Source organism: Schistocerca gregaria, chromosome 11, assembly GCF_023897955.1.
Source record: "Schistocerca gregaria isolate iqSchGreg1 chromosome 11, iqSchGreg1.2, whole genome shotgun sequence".
NCBI lineage: Eukaryota > Metazoa > Arthropoda > Insecta > Orthoptera > Acrididae > Schistocerca > Schistocerca gregaria.
The window spans coordinates 148,235,275-148,255,244 of NC_064930.1; the positions used below are offsets into that span (position 1 = coordinate 148,235,275).

A 19,970-nucleotide genomic window follows, 5' to 3' on the forward strand; every position below is an offset into this window, starting at 1 on the left:
TTTTTATTAAATTAATGTAATTTTTTATTTTTAATTCGTTGCCTTTTCATTTTCATCACCATACTGACATTTTTATTTGCTCCTATTTTTTTCTTTTTTTGTTTGTAACCTGCGTGTGCCGCCTATAACCTGGAACCGAGTGCCAACGAGAGCTGCTCGTCATTTGGAGACACGGCAGCTCGTATAACTGGTGTGAAACTACTTCCAGGTAACCGATGATAGCAAGAGATTACACATTGTGTTTTAGTGCTGAAACTGAAATTTACCTGTCTCGAGTTTGCTCACGGAGGTTAGCTTTAATCACCGTGAACTAATTGATTGCTATTTCAGCTCTGCTGCAGATTGTTAATTGCCATTTTCTCGGATACATTTCGTGTACTAAGGTTGTGGTTAGGTTAGCACACAAGGTTAAATTCAGGGCTACAAAATACATCATCCACCACAGTTCACTCATTGGCCACTTAAAATATTGTGTATCAGACATAGCTATCTTCAGTGACATGTATAACCTAAAGGTAGCCGCCAGTTGATGTAGCAAGTGGCATATATCAGCTGTCGTGTAATTTTAATCGGACTTCAGATCCTTTGTACAAACAAAGCTACCGTCATAAACTTTTTTATTGGAAAATAATATATGCAGGTTGGCTGACAGAAGTATAACGTGTGTTTGCATATTAGTTGCAAAAAATATGCTAGTTATAACATTTTAATTATCATGTTAATACATTCAGCATTACAATATTTAACCAATTATAGTTTTCTTTTTCTCTCAGATTCGTTATTCGAAAAATGTATTCGCAAATTTATCGTTGCTGCTGAGGTCAACATTTTTATGTTGTTTAATTCCAGTATATAGGTGTTGTCTTGTATTTACAGATGAAGCTTTGGCTATGGAGGTCAGGTGCAGATTTAGTTTGAAGAATTTGGAAGGGGCAGAGCAGATAAACCATACTCCCATTCGAACGGGCCAGAGATTTCTCGACACGTTGAAGCACTCGTCCCTGTTCCAATAATTGTGTGTTTTGACTCGCGTGATGCCAGTGCAAAAAATGTGAGAAACTACAAACTAGTCACTACAACAATCTTTTGCTCTGCTTAAAATTTGACAGTTTTGTGAAACACTGGAGCAAATAGTATTGAACTCTATCAACTTACAAACTCCCAATTGTATTAGAACAGATCTGCAATAAAACTTTGTACATGTATTTTCGACATATTGTCAAGTCCTCCACCCCCACCCCCCATAACTGGAACCTTAGAAGTCGCGTCATATTTGGAAGAAATTGCCAAATATTTGTAACATAGAAGTTATAGTATTAGGAGCAGCATAAAAATGGCCCAAAAATCAATGTAAACCATATCTGTTTTTTTTTTTTCTCTGTGTATTATCAAAATGTGGATAATAAATGCAGAATACATATAATGTTATTTTTTAGGCAAATACTTTGTCAATAAAATAGTTTGTCGAACAGAAACAATAGTAAAGATTGCAGAATATCTCATTTATTAAAGTCACTCATTTCGGGACATTTGAACGGCTATGTTCAGGTTGCGAGCACACTAAAGAAATTAAAGTGCTCCTTAATTACGGAAGTCGGCCTTCACGTAACATTTACAAAAGATCAGAAATACTCTGGCGTGGTGATTACCCATTCGGCTGCAGCTGACAACGCAGAGTCAGTTGCGTGTGGTCAAAGCTACTAAAGGCTGTTCTGGCGCAGGTTAGATAGCATACAAAGGCTCGAGCATTTGCTGCATCATCTCAACTATAGCCAATGAGAACAGAACTTAATGTAAAAAAATGTTAAGTTGTGAATAAAATGTAAAAAAAAAAATGAATAAAAAAAAAATAGGAGAGTTGTGCACTGCTAAGGCAGTAGGGAGCTTGGAACACACACACACACACACACACACACACACACACACACACACACACACACACACACACACACACACCTAATTCCCGGAGGTTGATGAGCTCTGACGACAGGGGCCACCACTTCAATTCCAACTTGCCACTGCATTCGTCCGACCACTGCGTCGTGCTCCTGGCCACGCGACACGGTGCATTATCTTGTCGAAAAATGCCACTGCCGTTGCGAAACGCGATCGTCGTGGAGGGGTTTATGCAGTCTGCGACTGGTGTACGGCACTCCTCGATCGTCGCAGTGCCTATCACGAGCTCCACTATGTCCTCAGAAGCCCACATGAATGTTCCCCGGAGCACAGTGGAGCCGCTACCAGATTGTCTTCGTCTAGGGGAACGGGTGTCGAGGAGCTGTTCCTCCCGGAAGGTGACAGATCGCGCACTCGAGGAGGTGCGATTCGTCAGACCGTGCAGTGCTCTGCCACTGTGGCGCCGACGGTCACGGGCCCGATTCGTTCGTCGTTGTCGATGTCGCTGTGGTAATGTCTCACGTGTACAGGTCGCCGGCTGTGTAGGCCCGTCGTTTAGTGTCTGGCGCACTGTGTGGTCACACACACTTGTACTCTGTCCGGCATTAAAGCCTGATGCCGAGCCTGTGACATCAGACACCTGCAGTGAGGGCTCAGCCCCGTGACTTCTGGACTCGGTTTTGCCACTTGTTGAGGACTGACCGTGGCACATCTCGAAAATTTGATGGAGCCATGCAGTTTCGGAAATGCTCGTGCCGAGCCTCTGGGCCTTCGCACACTCTACCCTCGGTAAAACTCGGATTGTGCGCACCTTCCGTGTTCTACACGCGCACCCGTGTGACACTGCTGTCACACGGGTGGGTTTATATCGATAGGTCGGTGGTCGTAATATTCTGTCCACTCGTTGTACGTATAGAATTATACAGCTGTAACTGTTTGAACGAGTAATAAGTCTTCAATAGTTCTGCTGTCATTTTGTGAAATACGTTAAAATAGAAATGCCATTAGAAACATTAACTACGTTAGACGTGACGAATTTGCAGAAGTATTTTTGGCAGTATGTCTTCAGCTCCACACCACACTTAATTCGACATGTACTGTGAGCAAGTGTGTTTTTTGGTCAATATAGTGGCATTTATATCTCAATTTTGTTGCTGTATAATTTCAAGTACCATTATTATAAAGGTGGTTATTGCTCTGTGTAAAAGCAAAAGTAGTAACTGTGATGTTATAGTTGATTTTAATGAGACAGAGTAGTGGATATCTTTGATAGTTCCCTTTGTTCTAGTACTAGAGCAAAATTTGTTTTTTGCATTAAGTGTGTTTCCTCAAAATCATACAAAAGTTTCAAGAGTAAATTATCTTCTAAAATATATCTTCATTCAAATAACTATCGACTTGAAAGGTTCCTTGAAAAGTCTCGGTGTAACAACAGGAAATTGATAAATGTCTCGTCAGTTTTGATTTTGGTTCTATTAAGCAAGTTTCAGTTTTGTTAAAACGTAAATTAAATAACTGTTTCTAGATGATGAAATAAGAGATGGTCTAGTTAAATTTCAGGAGGAAATACTCGAGGTAAGTTCAATCACTGTTCTCGATCCTGTGGTGTATGCGGTCACAATGGAGGATATAAATTATCGAACCGATAACTCAAGATAGGCAGTAAAGTGCAGTGAATACTTCGTTGCTATATATGATGGCCCAATAGTGTGTCTACTAAACGCACCAGAAGATAGCCAAATTAAAATTCAGTCTGGTAAACAGTTAGTTGACACAGTGTTCAAAATGTTAATGCTGTTCTGAAAATACGTGTCACAGAAGGAAAGCCATTGTGCTTCAGACTCTGGTGAAAGTGTAAGTAATGAAAAAAAATTATTTGAGAATAGGTAAGAAGGGGTGACTCTTTGAGTGATCAGTCTTGTGACTGGTTTGATGTGGCATGCCACAAATTTCTCTTCCCTTTCAACCTCTTCATCTCAGAGTAGCACTTGCAACGTCCTCAATTATTTGCTGGATGTATTCCAATCTCTGTCTTCTGTTACAGTTTTTACCCTCTAAAACTGCCTCTAGGAATATGGAAGTTTTCCCAGATGTCCAATCATTCTGTCCCTTCTTCTCGTTACTGTTTTCCAGATACTCCATTCGTCTCTGATTCTGCAGAGGATCTCTTCATTCATTTCTTACCTTATCAGTCCACCTAATTTTCACCATTTTTCTGTAGCACCACTTCTCAAATGTTTAAATTCTTGTCTTTTCCAATTTTCTCACATTCCGTATTTCATTATCATACAGTGCTATGCTCAAAACGTACATTCTCATAAGTTTCTTCCTCAAATTAAGGCCTATATTTGATACTAACAGACCTATTGTGGACAGGAATGCCCTTTTTTCCAGTGCTAGTGTACTTTTCGTGTTGATTCTCTCTCTGTTACAGTTTATTTTGCTACCTAGGTAGCAGAATTTATTAACTTTTCTCTGCTTCGTGGTCTTCATTTCTTATGCGAGTTTGTCACTGTTCCAATTTCTGGTACTTCTCTCTACTTTCGTCTTCCTTTGATGTACTCTCAGGATGTACTCTTTACCAGTTAGACTATTCATTCCATCGAGCAGATCCTGTGATTCTTCTTCACTTTCACTGAGGATAGCATGTCATCAGAGAATCTTAACCTTGAAATTTAACTCCACTCTGGAATCTTTCTTTTATTTCTACACTACTGGCCATTAAAATTGCTACACCAAGAAGAAATGCTGATGATAAACTGGTATTCATCGGACAAAGATATTATACCAGAACTGCCATGTGATTACATTTTCATGCAATTTGGGTGCATAGATCCTGAGAAATCAGTACCAAGAACCACCACCACCTCTGGCCGTAAAACGGCCTCGATATGCCTAGGCATTGAGTCAAACAGAGCTAAAATGGTGTTGTGTACAGGTACAGCTGCCCGTGCAGCTTCAACACGATACCACAGTTCATCGAGAGTAGTGACTGGCATATTGTGACGAGCCAGTTGCTCAGCCACCATTGACCAGACGTTTTCAATTGGTGGGAGATCTGGAGAATGTGCTGGCCAAGGCAGCAGTCGAACATTCTCTGTATCCAGAAAGGCCCTCGCAGGACAAGCAACATGCGGCCGTGCATTATCCTGCTGAAATGTAGGGTTTTGCAGGGAACGAAAGAATGCTACACCACGGGTCGTAACACATCTGAAATGTAACGTCCACTGTTGATGCGAACAAGTGGTGACAGAGACGTGTAACCAATGGCACCCAATACCATCACGCCGGGTGATGACGAATACACACTTCCAATGTGCATTCACCGCGATGTCTCCAAACATGGATGCGACCATTGTGATGCTTCAAACAGAACTTGGATTCATCCGGGAAGGGGGGGGGGGGGGGATGGCGTTTTGCTATTCATGCACCCAGGTTAAGCGTCAAATACACCATCGCTGGCGCTCCTGTCTGTGATGCAGCGTCAAGGGTAACCGCAGCCACGGTCACCGAGCTGATAGTCCGTGCTGCTGCAAACGTCGTCGAACTGTTCGTGCTGATGGTTGTCGTCTTGCAAACGTCCCCATCTGTTGACTCTGGGATCAAGACGTGGCTGACGATCCGTTACAGCCGTGCGAATAAGATGCCTGTCATCTTGACTGCTAGTGATACGAGGCCGTTGGGATCCAACACGGCGTTCCGTATTACCCTCCTGAACCCACCGATTCCATATTCTGCTAACAGTCATTGGATCTTGACCGACGCGAGCAGCAATGCCGCAATACGATAAAATCGCAACCGCAATCGCAATAGGCTAGAAAACTCGGACCAACTGGGAAACCTAATTAAAATCGTCTGGATTGGTCTGTCTCGGCAGAAATATTTTCACTGTTGCTGAAAATGAATTTTCGCACGATATTCTGGTTTATCGGTGGACTGCAACATTGTGATTGGCTTTCTCTGGCCACATGTTATGCTGCTGTAATGTGGAGGTTGTAGTGGGTACCAGGAGTGCAGGCGCATAGCTGTAAACAAAGAAATAACTGAAATGTCCCAAAAGAGTAGAATTGTGTGCAGGACTGGTAGTTGAACCTGGGACATTTGCATTTTGAGGGAAAGTGCGCTGCCAACTAAGCTACCAGAGCTCTACTCATGACCTGCCAGTACACAAAACTGCAAGCTGCAGATCAGCTGTGTCTACATGTACATCTAAATATACGTACATATTCTGTAAGCCACCAAACAGTGTGTGGCAGAGGGCACTCAGTACCACTACTGTTCATATCCTCTCCTGTTCCACTCCCAAAGAGAGCGAGGGAATTACACCTCCGTATGAGGTGTAATTCCTAATATCGTATCTTTGCTGTCCTTATGCGAAATATATGATAGCTGCAGCAACAATCGTTCGGCAGGTAGCTTCAATGCTGGTTCTCTAAATTTTCAAGTCCAGCTTGAATTACTGAAGTGTTTCTCTAATAATTGCGTCATGTTGGAACCTGTCAGTAATAATAAATCTAACGGCCTGCCTCTGAATTGCTTCAAAGTCTTTCTTTAATTTGACATGGTGTGGATCCCAAAACTTGAGCAGTACTCGAGAATAGATTGTACTAGTGTCCTACATGTGATATCCTTTACAAATGTGCCACACTTTCCCAAAATTGGCCCAATAAACCAAACTCAGTCATTCACTTTTCTTCTCACAGGATTCACATGCTTCTTTCATTTCATATTGCTTTACAAGATTATGCCCAGATTTAAATGATGTAAAAGTGTCAAGCAGGACACTAATAATGCTATATCCGAGCATTACGTTTCTCTCCCCTGCTCATCCACATTAATTTATATTTCTACATTTAGAGCTAGGTCATCCTATGACCTACAAATTTTGTCTAAGTCGTCTTGTGTCGTCTCACAGTCACTGAGCTTCGACACCTTACCGTACATCACAGCATTGTCAGCAAATTTTTGCTCTCCTATCCGAAAGACCATTGATGTGTGTAGAAAATAATAGCAGTCATATCGCACTTCCCTTTGGCGATCCTGGCAGTGCCTTGTGCGTTCTTTAACAGCCTGCAGTGGGGCACTGGGTCAGATGGTCAGGTGGTTGAGTGTCGCTTGTGTCGTACGTCTGTACGCGAGATTTCCACACTCCCAAACGTCCCTAGGTCCACTGTTTCCGATGTGATGTGATAGGAGAAAGAAAACTGGCATTCTACGGATCGGAGTGTGGAATGTCAGATCCCTTAATGGGGCAGGTAGGTTAGAAAATTTAAAAAGGGAAATGGATAGGTTAAAGTTAGATATAGTGGGAATTAGTGAGGTTCGGTGGCAGGAGGAACAAGACTTCTGGTCAGGTGACTACAGGGTTATAAACACAAAATCAAGTAGGGGTAATGCAGGAGTAGGTTTAATAATGAATAGGAAAATAGGAATGCGGGTAAGCTACTACAAACAGCATAGTGAACGCATTGTTGTGGCCAAGATAGATACGAAGCCCACACCTACTACAGTAGTACAAGTTTATATGCCAACTAGCTCTGCAGATGATGAAGAAATTGAAGAAATGTACGATGAAATAAAAGAAATTATTCAGATAGTGAAGGGAGACGAAAATTTAATAGTAATGGGTGACTGGAATTCGAGTGTAGGAAAAGGGAGAGAAGGAAACATAGTAGGTGAGTATGGATTGGGGCTAAGAAATGAAAGAGGAAGCCGCCTAGTAGAATTTTGCACAGAGCACAACTTAATCATAGCTAACACTTGGTTTAAGAATCATGAAAGAAGGTTGTATACGTGGAAGAACCCTGGAGATACTAAAAGGTATCAGATAGATTATATAATGGTACGACAGAAATTTAGGAACCAGGTGTTAAGTTGTAAGACATTTCCAGGGGCAGATGTGGACTCTGACCACAATCTATTGGTTATGACCTGTAGATTAAAACTGAAGAAACTGCAAAAATGTGAGAAATTAAGGAGATGGGACCTGGATAAACTGAAAGAACCAGAGGTTGTACAGAGCTTCAGAGAGAGCATAAGGGAACAATTGACAGGAATAGGGGAAAGAAATACAGTAGAAGAAGAATGGGTAGCTCTGAGGGATGTAGTAGTGAAGGCAGCAGAGGATAAAGTAGGTACAAAGACGAGGGCTGCTAGAAATCCTTGGGTAACAGAAGAAATATTGAATTTAATTGATGAAAGGAGAAAATATAAAAATGCAGTAAATGAAGCAGGCAAAAAGGAATACAAACGTCTCAAAAATGAGATCGACAGGAAGTGCAAAATGGCTAAACAGGGATGGCTAGAGGACAAATGTAAGGATGTAGAAGCTTATCTCACTAGGGGTAAGATAGATACTGCCTACAGGAAAATTAAAGAGACCTTTGGAGAGAAGAGAACCACGTGTATGAATATCAAGAGCTCAGATGGCAGCCCAGTTCTAAGCAAAGAAGGGAAGGCAGAAAGGTGGAAGGAGTATATAGAAGGCTTATACAAGGGCGATGTACTTGAGGACAATATTATGGAAATGGAAGAGGATGTAGATGAAGATGGGAGATACGATACTGCGTGAAGAGTTTGACAGAGCACTGAAAGACCTGAGTCGAAACAAGGCCCCCGGAGTAGACAACATTCCATTAGAACTACTGACGGCCTTAGGAGAGCCAGTCATGACAAAACTCTACCAGCTGGTGAGCAAGATGTATGAGACAGGCGAAATACCCTCAGACTTCAAGAAGAATATAATAATTCCAATCCCAAAGAAAGCAGGTGCTGACAGATGTGAAAATTACCGAACTATCAGTTTAATAAGCCACGGCTGCAAAATACTAACGCGAATTCTTTACAGACGAATGGAAAAACTGGTAGATGCAGACCTCGGGGAGGATCAGTTTGGATTCCGTCGAAATGTTGGAACACGTGAGGCAATACTGACCTTACGACTTATCTTAGAAGAAAGATTAAGAAAAGGCAAACCTACGTTTCTAGCATTTGTAGACTTCGAGAAAGCTTTTGACAATGTTGACTGGAATACTCTTTTTCAAATTCTAAAGGTGGCAGGGGTAAAATACAGGGAGCGAAAGGCTATTTATAATTTGTACAGAAACCAGATGGCAGTAATAAGAGTCGAGGGGCATGAAAGGGAAGCAGTGGTTGGGAAAGGAGTGAGACAGGGTTGTAGCCTCTCCCCGATGTTATTCAATCTGTATATTGAGCAAGCAGTAAAGGAAACAAAAGAAAAATTTGGAGTAGGTATTAAAATTCATGGAGACAAAGTAAAAACTTTGAGGTTCGCCGATGACATTGTAATTCTGTCAGAGACCGCAAAGGACTTGGAAGAGCAGTTGAACGGAATGGACAGTGTCTTGAAAGGAGGATATAAGATGAACATCAACAAAAGCAAAACGAGGATAATGGAATGTAGTCAAATTAAATCGGGTGATGCTGAGGGAATTAGATTAGGAAATGAGACACTTAAAGTAGTAAAGGAGTTTTGCTATTTAGGAAGTAAAATAACTGATGATGGTCGAAGTAGAGAGGATATAAAATGTAGACTGGCAATGGCAAGGAAAGCGTTTCTGAAGAAGAGAAATTTGTTAACATCGAATATAGATTTATGTATCAGGAAGTCGTTTCTGAAAATATTTGTTTGGAGTGTAGCCATGTATGGAAGTGAATCATGGGCGATAACTAGTTTGGACAAGAAGAGAATAGAAGCTTTCAAAATGTGGTGCTACAGAAGAATACTGAAGATAAGGTGGATAGATCACGTAACTAATGAGGAGGTATTGAATAGGATTGGGGAGAAGAGAAGTTTGTGGCACAACGTGACTAGAAGAAGGGATCGGTTTGTAGGACATGTTTTGAGGCATCAAGGGATCACAAATTTAGCATTGGAGGGCAGCGTGGAGGGTAAAAATCGTAGAGGGAGACCGAGAGATGAGTACACTAAGCAGATTCAGAAGGATGTAGGTTGCAGTAGGTACTGGGAGATGAAGCAGCTTGCACAGGATAAAGTAGCATGGAGAGCTGCATCAAACCAGTCGCAGGACTGAAGACAACAACAACAACAACAACAACAACAGTGAAGTGGAAACGTGAGGGGGACACGTACAGCACAAAAACGTACAGGCTGACCTCGTCTGTTGACTGACACAGACTGCTGACAGTTGAAGAGGGTCGTAATGTGTAACAGGCAGACATCTATCCAGACCGTGACACAGGAATTCCAAACTGCATCAGGATCCACTGAAAGTACTATGACAGTTAGGCGGGAGGTGAGAAAGCTTGGATTTCGTGGTCGAGCGGTTGCTCATAAGCCACACATCACGCCGGTAAAAGCCAAATGACGACGCGCCCCGTGTAAGGAGCGTGAATATTGGACGATTGAACAGTGGAAAAACGTTGCGTGGAGTGACGAATCACGGTGCACAGTGTGGCGATCCGACGGCAGGGTGTGGGTATGGCGAATGCCCAGTGAATGTCATCTGCCAGTGTGTGTAGTGCCAACAGTAAAATTCGGAGGTGGTGATGTTGTGGTGTGGTCGTGTGTTTCGTGGAGGGGGCTTGCACCCTTTTGGCGTGGCACTATCACAGCACAGGCCTACATTGGTGTTAAGCACCTTCTTGCTTCCCATTGTTGAAGAGCAATTCGGGGACGGCGATTGCATCTTTCAACACGATCAAGCACCTGTTCATAATGCACGGACTGTGGTGGAGTGGTTACACGACAGTAACATCCCTGTAATGGACTGGCCTGCACAGAGGCCTGACCTGAATCCTACAGAACACCTTTGGGATGTTTTGGGACCCCGACTTCGTGCCAGGCCTCACCGACCGACATAGATACCTCTCCTCAGTGCAACAATCCGTGAAGAATGGGCTGCCATTCCCCGAGAAACATTCCAGCATCTGACTGAATGTAAGCCAATGAGAGTGGAAGCTGCCATCAAGGCTAAGGGTGGGCCATCACCATATTGAATTCCAGTGTTAACGATGGCGGGCACCACAAACTTGTAAGTCATTTTTGGCCAGGTGTCCGCATACTTCTGATCACGTAGTGTACCTCTGTTACAGAAGCAGCCACCGACAGTTTGCCCTAGGTCGACTTCAGTTACCTCCGACACAGTGCACTCACGACTACACGGAACACTGTTATTACGACTGACATTTTCAACATTTTGAGGACACAGCATAGGTGCCATTTGCTGTCAAATACTTAGATTGGAAACTAGAGGTTTGGCTAGTATACTTATTTATTTTCAAACATACATTTATCATGGTGTCTCGGTATTTTTGGCCAACCCTTGTATGTCTGTCATCTATGCCCAGGTGGTGTAACAAAATTCCAAGAATTTTTCAGTCTCAGAAATTTTTCAACAGAGGATCCGTCGATTATCAGGGAAGAGAGGACTGTTCTGTCAACACCTCATTCGCGGTACACATTTTCGAGCATTATTTCTTACTTTTAGGCAGATTGTTGACAGTTCTTCTTTTCATTTCTTTTTAAATTTTGTTTAGTCGGACTGAGACTCCCAATTTTTCACTTTATGCTTGTCGAATGTGTTCCGAGCAGGTACATAATTCCACTCTGGTTCGCCGCAGGATGGCAGAGTCTGCGTGAAAATTGTGGTACTGTCTTATGCTTGTGTATGTCACAGTTCATTTAAAATATTCTCTGCAATAAGGAAATGTAATGGGGTAGTTAGTACAAGAATACCTATATTCTTAAAAAGTCTCGTACAAGGAGTGCAGTTATCTACTTAGCTCAGTAGCCTCGCAGCAAACTTGTGCTGAACGAGCATTTTACTTGCTTAAGTCTCGGTGCTTCATTTTGTGCCGACTCCATTATCATTCCGTCTTATAACCTGCTGTCCCCTAAGGCATCTGTACGCGTGTCCAGGTAGCACCCCACATTCATTGGCAGATCACTAGCTGCCTCCCATAACGTTCTATTTTATTTTTGCACCCTACAGTTTTAAGTATTGCGATTCTTTAGATACTTATTTTCAGCATGTAGCGAGGATATTATGACATGCTTGATTTATGGTTGAGTAGTTATAACGGACCTTTCGACTGTCTTTTCAAAATTTTATGTAATATGTTGTAGGGTTCGGAACTATTTTTTACATGGGCGGTCACAAACATAGAGCATGAGCTCATAAATGTTAATCAGTCAGGGTTCGTTAAAGTGTGTAGAGATAATAGAAAACACTATCCTAGTTGTTACTTACGAAAAGTTTCTGAAAAAACAAAATAGAGGTGATTTGTTGTCAAGTTGCTATGTAAAAACGTACTCAGCTTGTGTACCCTGGTACGGACACACTAACTGACAATTATTAAAATTTTTGGGACACGTGAGGCAATACTGACCCTACGACTTATCCGTGGAGAAGAAACAAAAAATTTGAGGTTCACCGATGACATTGTAATTCTGTCAGAGACAGCATAGGACTTGGAAGAGCAGTTGAACGGAATGGACAGTGTCTTGAAAGGAGGGTATAAAATGAACATCAACAGAAACAAAACCAGGATAATGGAATCTAGTTGAGTTAACTCGGGTGATGTTGCAGAAATTAGATTAGGAAATGAGACGCTTAAAGTAGTAGATGAGTTTTGGTATTTGGGGAGCAAAATAACTGATGATGGTCGAAGTAGAGAGGATATAGAATGTAGACTGGCAATGGCAAGGAAAGCATTTCTGAAGAAGAGAAATTTGTTAATACAGAGTATAGATTTAAGTGCCAGGAAGTCGTTTCTGAGAGTATTTGAGTGTAGCCATGTATGGAAGTGAAACATGGACAATAAATAGTTTAGACAAGAAGAGAATAGGAGCTTTTGAAATGTGGTGCTACAGAAGAATGCTGAAGATTAGATGGGTACATCAAGTAACTAATGAGGAGGTATTGAAAAGAATTGAGGAGAAGAGAAGTTTGTGGCACAGCTTCACTAGAAGAAGGGATCGGTTGGTAGGACATGTTCTGAGGTGTCAAGGGATCACAAATTTAGTACTGGAGGGCAGTGTGGAGGGTAAAAGTCGTAGAGGGAGGCCAAGAGATGAATACACTAACCAGATTCAGAAGGATGTAGGTTGCAGTAGGTACTGGGAGATGAAGAAGCTTACACAGGATAGAGTAGCATGGAGAGCTGCATCAAACCAGTCTCAGCACTGAAGACCACAACACCACCACTCATGAAATTTTTCTGAAATAACAAAATAGAGGTGATTTGTTGTCAGGTTGCTACGTAAAAATGTACCCCAGTGCGGATACACTGACAATTATTAAAATGTTTGCACAGTATATCCAGATGTTTACCATATTTAGAAAATCCACTATGAATCTTTAGTACAACTCGGGCCCTCAGGCCGTATTTAATAAAAATCTCTCCATAACGGTGGACAAAATGAAATTTATTTAAACACCCTTATTACGGAGATATTCGATTTAGAATACTATTTCCGTACAAGTGAAAGGCTTTTGTAATTAACAAGACCTAGTTTATTTCAAACTCACTTATCACTACAATACTTCGTCTGCTGGTTGCTGACAGTTCTTTGACCTCACAACACTGCACTTTCAACACATTTATGGAGCTGTTTTATTTATATATTCCAGCAGATGGTACAATTTGAAAGAAAGTGACAGTATGAACGTTTTCTATGAATTTCGGGATGGTATCTACACTACTTTGTGAGACATTGTTCGGGATTTACACTTCTGTTGTTCGCTGTAATGCTTATTTGCCTTTTGATTTGCATATAAACATGCACGAACCTTGATCAGTGTTGTAACTGTCCCACAGAAAAATTAAAATTTTTGTATACAAGGCATGAAAGTATTACCTATTTTGAGAGGTTGTAACATGGACGAAAACCAGAAATAGAGTGAGTAAAACAAGCTCTAAAAAGCATAACTTATGAGCTATGACCACTTTTTCATCTTCGCTACTGTGAAACACACCTATTCTACTGTAAGCTCTTACGAACTATCTTTAGAACGAAGTAAACAATTGACACATCCCTTGATGATTGCGCATGGATACCGCCATGTAGTACACTCGTTAGCATCATTACTGCAAACTGTATTCATGGTTCTCAGTAAGTGCAGCATGTATATTAGTTCTAATGGAACAGGTTTGTGTTTCCCACATGCTGGAAATTCAGAGATGAAATAAAGTGTAAAAGCTTTTCACAAACTTCTCAAAACACAAACTGGTTTCATTAGACCAGTGGTTCCGATACTTTCTGAGAATTCCCGCATGACGATATCGTGTAGAACCCAATACCCTCAACAGAGTTTAGCAAATAACAAGTCTGGATTGGGAAAACATTTTTTGACGACCCCTATTTTTAACATTAATGAGAAATGCATAATATTTCATTACTGTTCTTGATTCTTAATGCTTTCGCTTTGCTGCTCCAATTTTAGTTCTCGCTTTGTCCGTGGGTGACTGGATCTAACAGCCTTTACATACGACCAGAATTTCTTTGTAAGAAAATGAAACGCCTACCTCCGTCCTTGTGATCTCGGGCCTATTTAGTATGTAGCTACAAGTTTCGGCACTTCTATGCACCACTTATCTTCAGGTCTTAATGGGTGCTGAAGGGATTATCACAAACCATATACAGCGCGATTGCAAATATTTTAAAGTGTTATTCTGCAAGCAAAACTAAATAAAAAATTTCAATAAATATAGCTCCGCAAATGTTTAGTTACGAAGTTACGGCTAATAAAAGATTTTGTCCGATATTTAGCAACTTCACTAATGTGAAGCCATCACGAAACTGTATTTTGTTATTGGTCTGGTGAATCTAATCAAACATGACGCAGAAGTGTATCTGCAGAAGTTTTCCAGAACATTCAGAGAAACGAACACTATTGTACAAGTAAATTTGTTTAATTTCCGTTAAGAATATAGAAATGTTTATGTCATTGTTGGGAACAGAGTTGTTTAAGAAGTTTCCCAATCTTGAAACAAGTAAAGTTTTCTGTATTGTTCAATGAAAGAACATAACAAAAGTGTATTTAAGTGAAACTATATAATAACTGTTGTTTGTTTTTCTCGTGTGCCATGGTATTGATAAAAGCAGATTATCTGACACATTCATACAGTTTCTGTTAACGTTATTGCCATAATTTTTCCAAAATTTAATTCTCTGCAGCTTCTGTTGAAAACTATGTGCAACTGTCTGGAATTTGAAAAGCAAATTGGGCCAAGCAGTTAGTAAATTAAAAATTTTACCAAATTGCTTCTGTGGATGTTTTGGAAAAAGTATTGCAGATACACGTTTGGGACACGTTTTATTATATGAACTAGAACAATAACAACAAAGTAAATGGAAATCGTATAGTTTTGCAACGGCTCCATATTAGTGAAGTTGCTAAATTTCAGGTAAAAATCTTTTATTAGTCTTAATTTCTTAACTAAACATTTGCGCACATATGTTTGTATGATTTTTTTAGTGGTAGCCTAACATATTAAAATGTTTCCATATCTTCGTGAATGGCCCTCTATACGCTCTCCTCCGTGAGTGGCCAACATAACTGGTTTACGCAGACTGTGTGCAACTGTGATATCAGCACTTACACCATCAGCTACCACGAGTTCTTAGCCAATCAGCAGCACATGTGAAGAGAGACAACCAACCACCCAATCCCGAGGGCAGCGTGTACGAACAGGCCCAGGAACCGAATCGCACGTGTTAGCTTTGCGAGGGAAATAGAGAAGTCAAGGAGGTAGTGATGCGATTTGCATTGTAGTACAAGGCGCCGCCGGCAGTGTGTTCTGCCGCCTCAGAAGTGCTAAACACAACAGCGCACAGTGACTCAATTACCTTACGCCACCTCTTCCAGTGCTCTGCTAGCCTACTGCCAGCACCGGCTCATAGAATTCGTCACCGTCAACTTGACAGATGTTAAAAGGGCGCGCGCTCACACACATCAGTGCTGTGATCGTCCCAGTAACTACGTTTGCCCAGGTGCGGGAATTTCCCGCGACGTGCTGCGTAAAACGCGTGCAAGACCGCGCAGTCCAGTCGCGCAATGTAAACAAGCCAGACGGTTTTCCTAGGGGGCGGGCTCCTTCGGTTATATCCGTTTTTTTCCCTCCGTCAGTTTAATCTGACCGCTTAATCCGCTCAAAGTAACCACTTTCTGAAATAACCGATCTCCGATTTTTATTTCTATTGTTTCCTGTAATAAACGTAGAAATCGAACAAAGCTTGAAAAAAAAAATTGTCTCTCTTTTAGTTTCAAGTTACATTCAGAAGTATCCAAGTATTAAATAGGCAAATAAAAGCAAAGTTGGTCCGTCCACCGTTCGGTGCTTTCCTTGAAAAGTGAAAACATGTTCGAATACTACTAAAAAAAGTGTTAGATTGATCCTAAGTTTTTTGAGGCGGTGCTCAAAACTCATATTGGAATCGTGTATCATACCGTTCTTGGGGCATTACAAATAGTCAGTGCTGAAGGTTGAAAAGTGAAGTTGAACTGTTTATCGTGTATAAGTTCGAAGGCTTCCAAGCCCGCTGTCAATTTGAATAAAAAAATAATTTTTGAGTATTTGGCCGCGTCAAGGTAAACAGTTCACGATGACCCAAAATTATTTTATCCAAAATGTTTTTGATGTTAATTTCTCTGTCTGGGCTAAGTAGTGAACCCATTATGTTTCATCGCCTGTGACGATGTTCGACAAAAAGTTATCACGATCAGCCTTAACACAGCAGTCACACACCTGTGAATACCCCAACTGGCGAACAAGTGTGTCAGCACTACCAACAGAGACGTCCAGTTGAGCACCGAAGTATTTGATTGGAATCCTTGGACCACCTCTAATGTGAGTGTGTCCGCACGTTCCAACACTGCAGGAGTCACAGCTGTGAGCGGCCGGGCACGCGGGATATCTGATAGGTTTGCGCCAACTTGTAAGCGATTATCACAGACAACTCGCCGTGCTTTTGTTCACTGTCAGATCTCGTATACGTTCTGCAAGCGCTCATGGTTATCTGCGATGCCCTTGTTTTCTACCAGAAGAAACTGAATTACAGCTCCTTGCTTGAAATGAATCTCCGTTACAGACGCCATTTGGAAGCCTATGTGTCAGGACTACGTCAACATGAGGGTCTGAGGTGGAAATAATTCACAATGTCCCGAAACAAGTTCCGCGTTATTTCAACCGAAATAGGCCGAGAAACAATTGTTGTATTACTTATTGAAGCCCCCCCCCCCCCCCCCCCCCGGTTAATAAAGAAACGTCTTACGTCCACTGCAAGTCATGCACGATGCTCTAGTTTGGCAATTTTGTCGATAGAAAATAGTATAATTAATGGTATGGTGTTCATGACAGTTGCAAAATGTTCATCGAAGGAAGAGACGATGCGCTACCACAAGTCACATATCGTTAAGAACATCTTTAATTGTACCGCTTCATTAATAATCATTTATACTATGTTATCTATAAAATCCCGTTATACTAATTGTTTCGAATCATAAAACTGTTTACTCAATAATAAACGTTATGTCATTTACTTAACCAAAAAGTTTATTTTACGTTATTATGGTGTGTGTGGGGTGGGTAGGGGGGGGGGGGGAGCTTTGTGGTGACTAATTACAATTATGCTTTAAATACCAAATTACGTAGCTACGCCGCTGTCAATAAATAACTGGAATCGTTAAAATTTTTTGTAAGAATTTAAAAAAAATAGACATAAAACTGTATAGAACAGCTCTGTACTTAAATTTTATTTTGCGAAGAAGGCCATTGCAAGCAATGAAATAAAAAAGTATCACATCAAACGGCGTTGCGCTTATTAAATATCGTGTCGTGCTAAAATCTCGCAAGAAGAAGGCATAAATCACCTAAAACTAATCCACTCGCAAACTTGTAAAAGGGCGCTGTTAAACTAAAAAAATAATAATAATCGAGAGAACGCTGGTTTCGTACGTGTTACCATTCGTATCGCAGAATGGTTAGCTCACGCAGAGCTTCCAGCCATCTGTCGGCCATCTAGGGTAACGGGGCAACTAGATCCTCACGCAGCCGCTGTTGAGCGCTGCATGTATGTGCGTTTTGCACCTGATGTGAAAAGAAGCTTGAAATTAAACCTTACGCGAGACATCACTTTATAAACTTCTCACTGTAGCAGTAATCTCAATTTTAATTGTTTTTCGGGTATTTGATTTCATTATTGACGCCAATCAAACTGTCAGTGACAGGACGTTCTCACTTCGTGTTTTATCACATCGAAGTAATATTAATCAGAGCACGACTTCGAAATTATTTTCCAGCACACGATTAAGACCACCAAAAGCAGCAACAATTTAACAATTTTTGACAGCATTCCTGGTTTACCAGTAATGCTCATAAATCATCAAGAAACATAGTTCTAGAAGCGAAAACTTGTACGCTCCTTCACTAATGATTGCTGATTTGCCAGTAATGCTCATAGATCTTCACTAATGATTGCTGATTTGCCAGTAATGCTCATAGATCAGCACGAATCGTAGGTCTGGTAGTGAGTACTTGAACGGCCCTGACTAGTGATGGGCTAAACTGCGATTTTCCGATTTCAGTGTAGCGCGAATGCTATTTTTCAGTATCTGATATTCTTAACTGTGATTTGTCGCAGTTAAGGAACCCAGGCAGCACTCCCTATAGAAGATCCAGGTCGTGTATCCCTCCGCACTCTACCACTGCGATTCCTGCTACTTCTGCGATTTCTGTGACTTAACCACCGTATGAAAAAGGTAAATCTGTCCACACAGAAAATTGCATCTCAACAAAACTGTCATTAGTATGTTTTACGTTTGTTCTTCAGTTGGCTTTAATTTTGTATTAAAGAAAAAACTGTGAAAATATTAATAGTGTAATTAATATGTAAGTAGCCATACAATACCGTAATAGTTCGTGTTTAGAAAATGAATTCTAACGTATTGTTACATTCACAGATACCCGAACTACATTTCAGTCACTCATTGTCAACAGATCTGGAGAAATTGCCACTGCGTCTTTAGACTGTCTTCGTCAAACAAGAGGTTAGTTTCTAAGTGTTTTGATGAACTTAATTACTTAAGTGAGATCGTTCTTGCAAATGTGAAATATACCCCATTGGGTGACTTTCATTCCAGCAAATATTAGCAATCTACTCTGTCAATAACATTGCTTGTAATTTGTGACAGCAAAAATGTTTAATAATCCTTGTAATTTGCAGACGCAGTTCTGAGTCTGATTACTGGTTACTGTACGTATCTATCCACACTAAGGCTCTCGAGAGAGAATCGTGAAGATTCAAGACAGCTCTTAGAGGATTTGCAGCTTAAAAGTGCCATAATTATGAAATAAGTGTGCAGAATGAGCGATTAAACTGTGTTTTATTGAAGTTGTTATGCGATTTTAAGGGAATAATAAATGTTAAATACAGTGAGTGAATAGCGAAAATCTCATTTCCCACATGTTAAGCCGTCCTATACCCGCAAATTTTCCGCCACCTATTTATTGGTAAACACTTGTTGGAGAGTGACATGCCCCCCCCCCCCCCCCCCCCCCCCCCCTTCTCAACAATCTTGGTGTGACACTGACCTGTAACATATCCCGAAGTCTAGGATATGCACTTGGAGGCTGTTGATATGAAAGTGGGAAGTACAGATCTTGCTGTTAAATCAGGAACACTTTAAGTGCATTACTTGAAAGTAACACATGGAAGGCTTTCTTAATGTAGGTGGTGGCAGTGTCGGCAAAATCAAAAAGTTCTTGTGTGTGAAGTTGCCATGTAGAACACCAGGTGTAAAACTTTTCTCCAGAGTCTTGAACTGTGTTGGAACAAAAGTGAGGCGTTCATGTGACTCAATAATACTGTTTTCATTTCACTACACTTATGCAGATGTCTGAGTTCTGCTGTGTTAACATTGCAAAGTCCTGTAGGCATGTGGAGTATTAACCAAAACTGTCATATTGGAAGCAGAATCAAACCCACTTTTTTAGGTTACATGATATTTTCCGGAGAAAAAGGCAATATTGCTTGTTATTATTATAATACATTCAGGTTCACAGCTATGTTTGATCAACCATAACTGATG

General features: G+C 41.0%; 1 protein-coding gene across 2 annotated transcripts in view; it reads left to right on the forward strand.

Annotated features, from left to right (window-relative positions):
• Positions 1 to 18,194: 18,194 nt before the first annotated feature.
• LOC126294986 (zinc finger protein 45-like) overlaps positions 18,195 to 19,970 on the forward strand; it is a 92,617-nt gene continuing 90,841 nt past the window's right edge. The window contains exons 1-3 of one of the 2 annotated variants that reach the window (XM_049987223.1): positions 18,195 to 18,409; positions 18,524 to 18,641; positions 18,843 to 18,929. The gene's annotated coding sequence lies outside the window, so the exon portion shown is untranslated. Of the gene's footprint in view, positions 18,642 to 18,842; positions 18,930 to 19,970 lie in introns of both variants that reach the window. The other variant, XM_049987224.1, reaches the window with a different exon arrangement.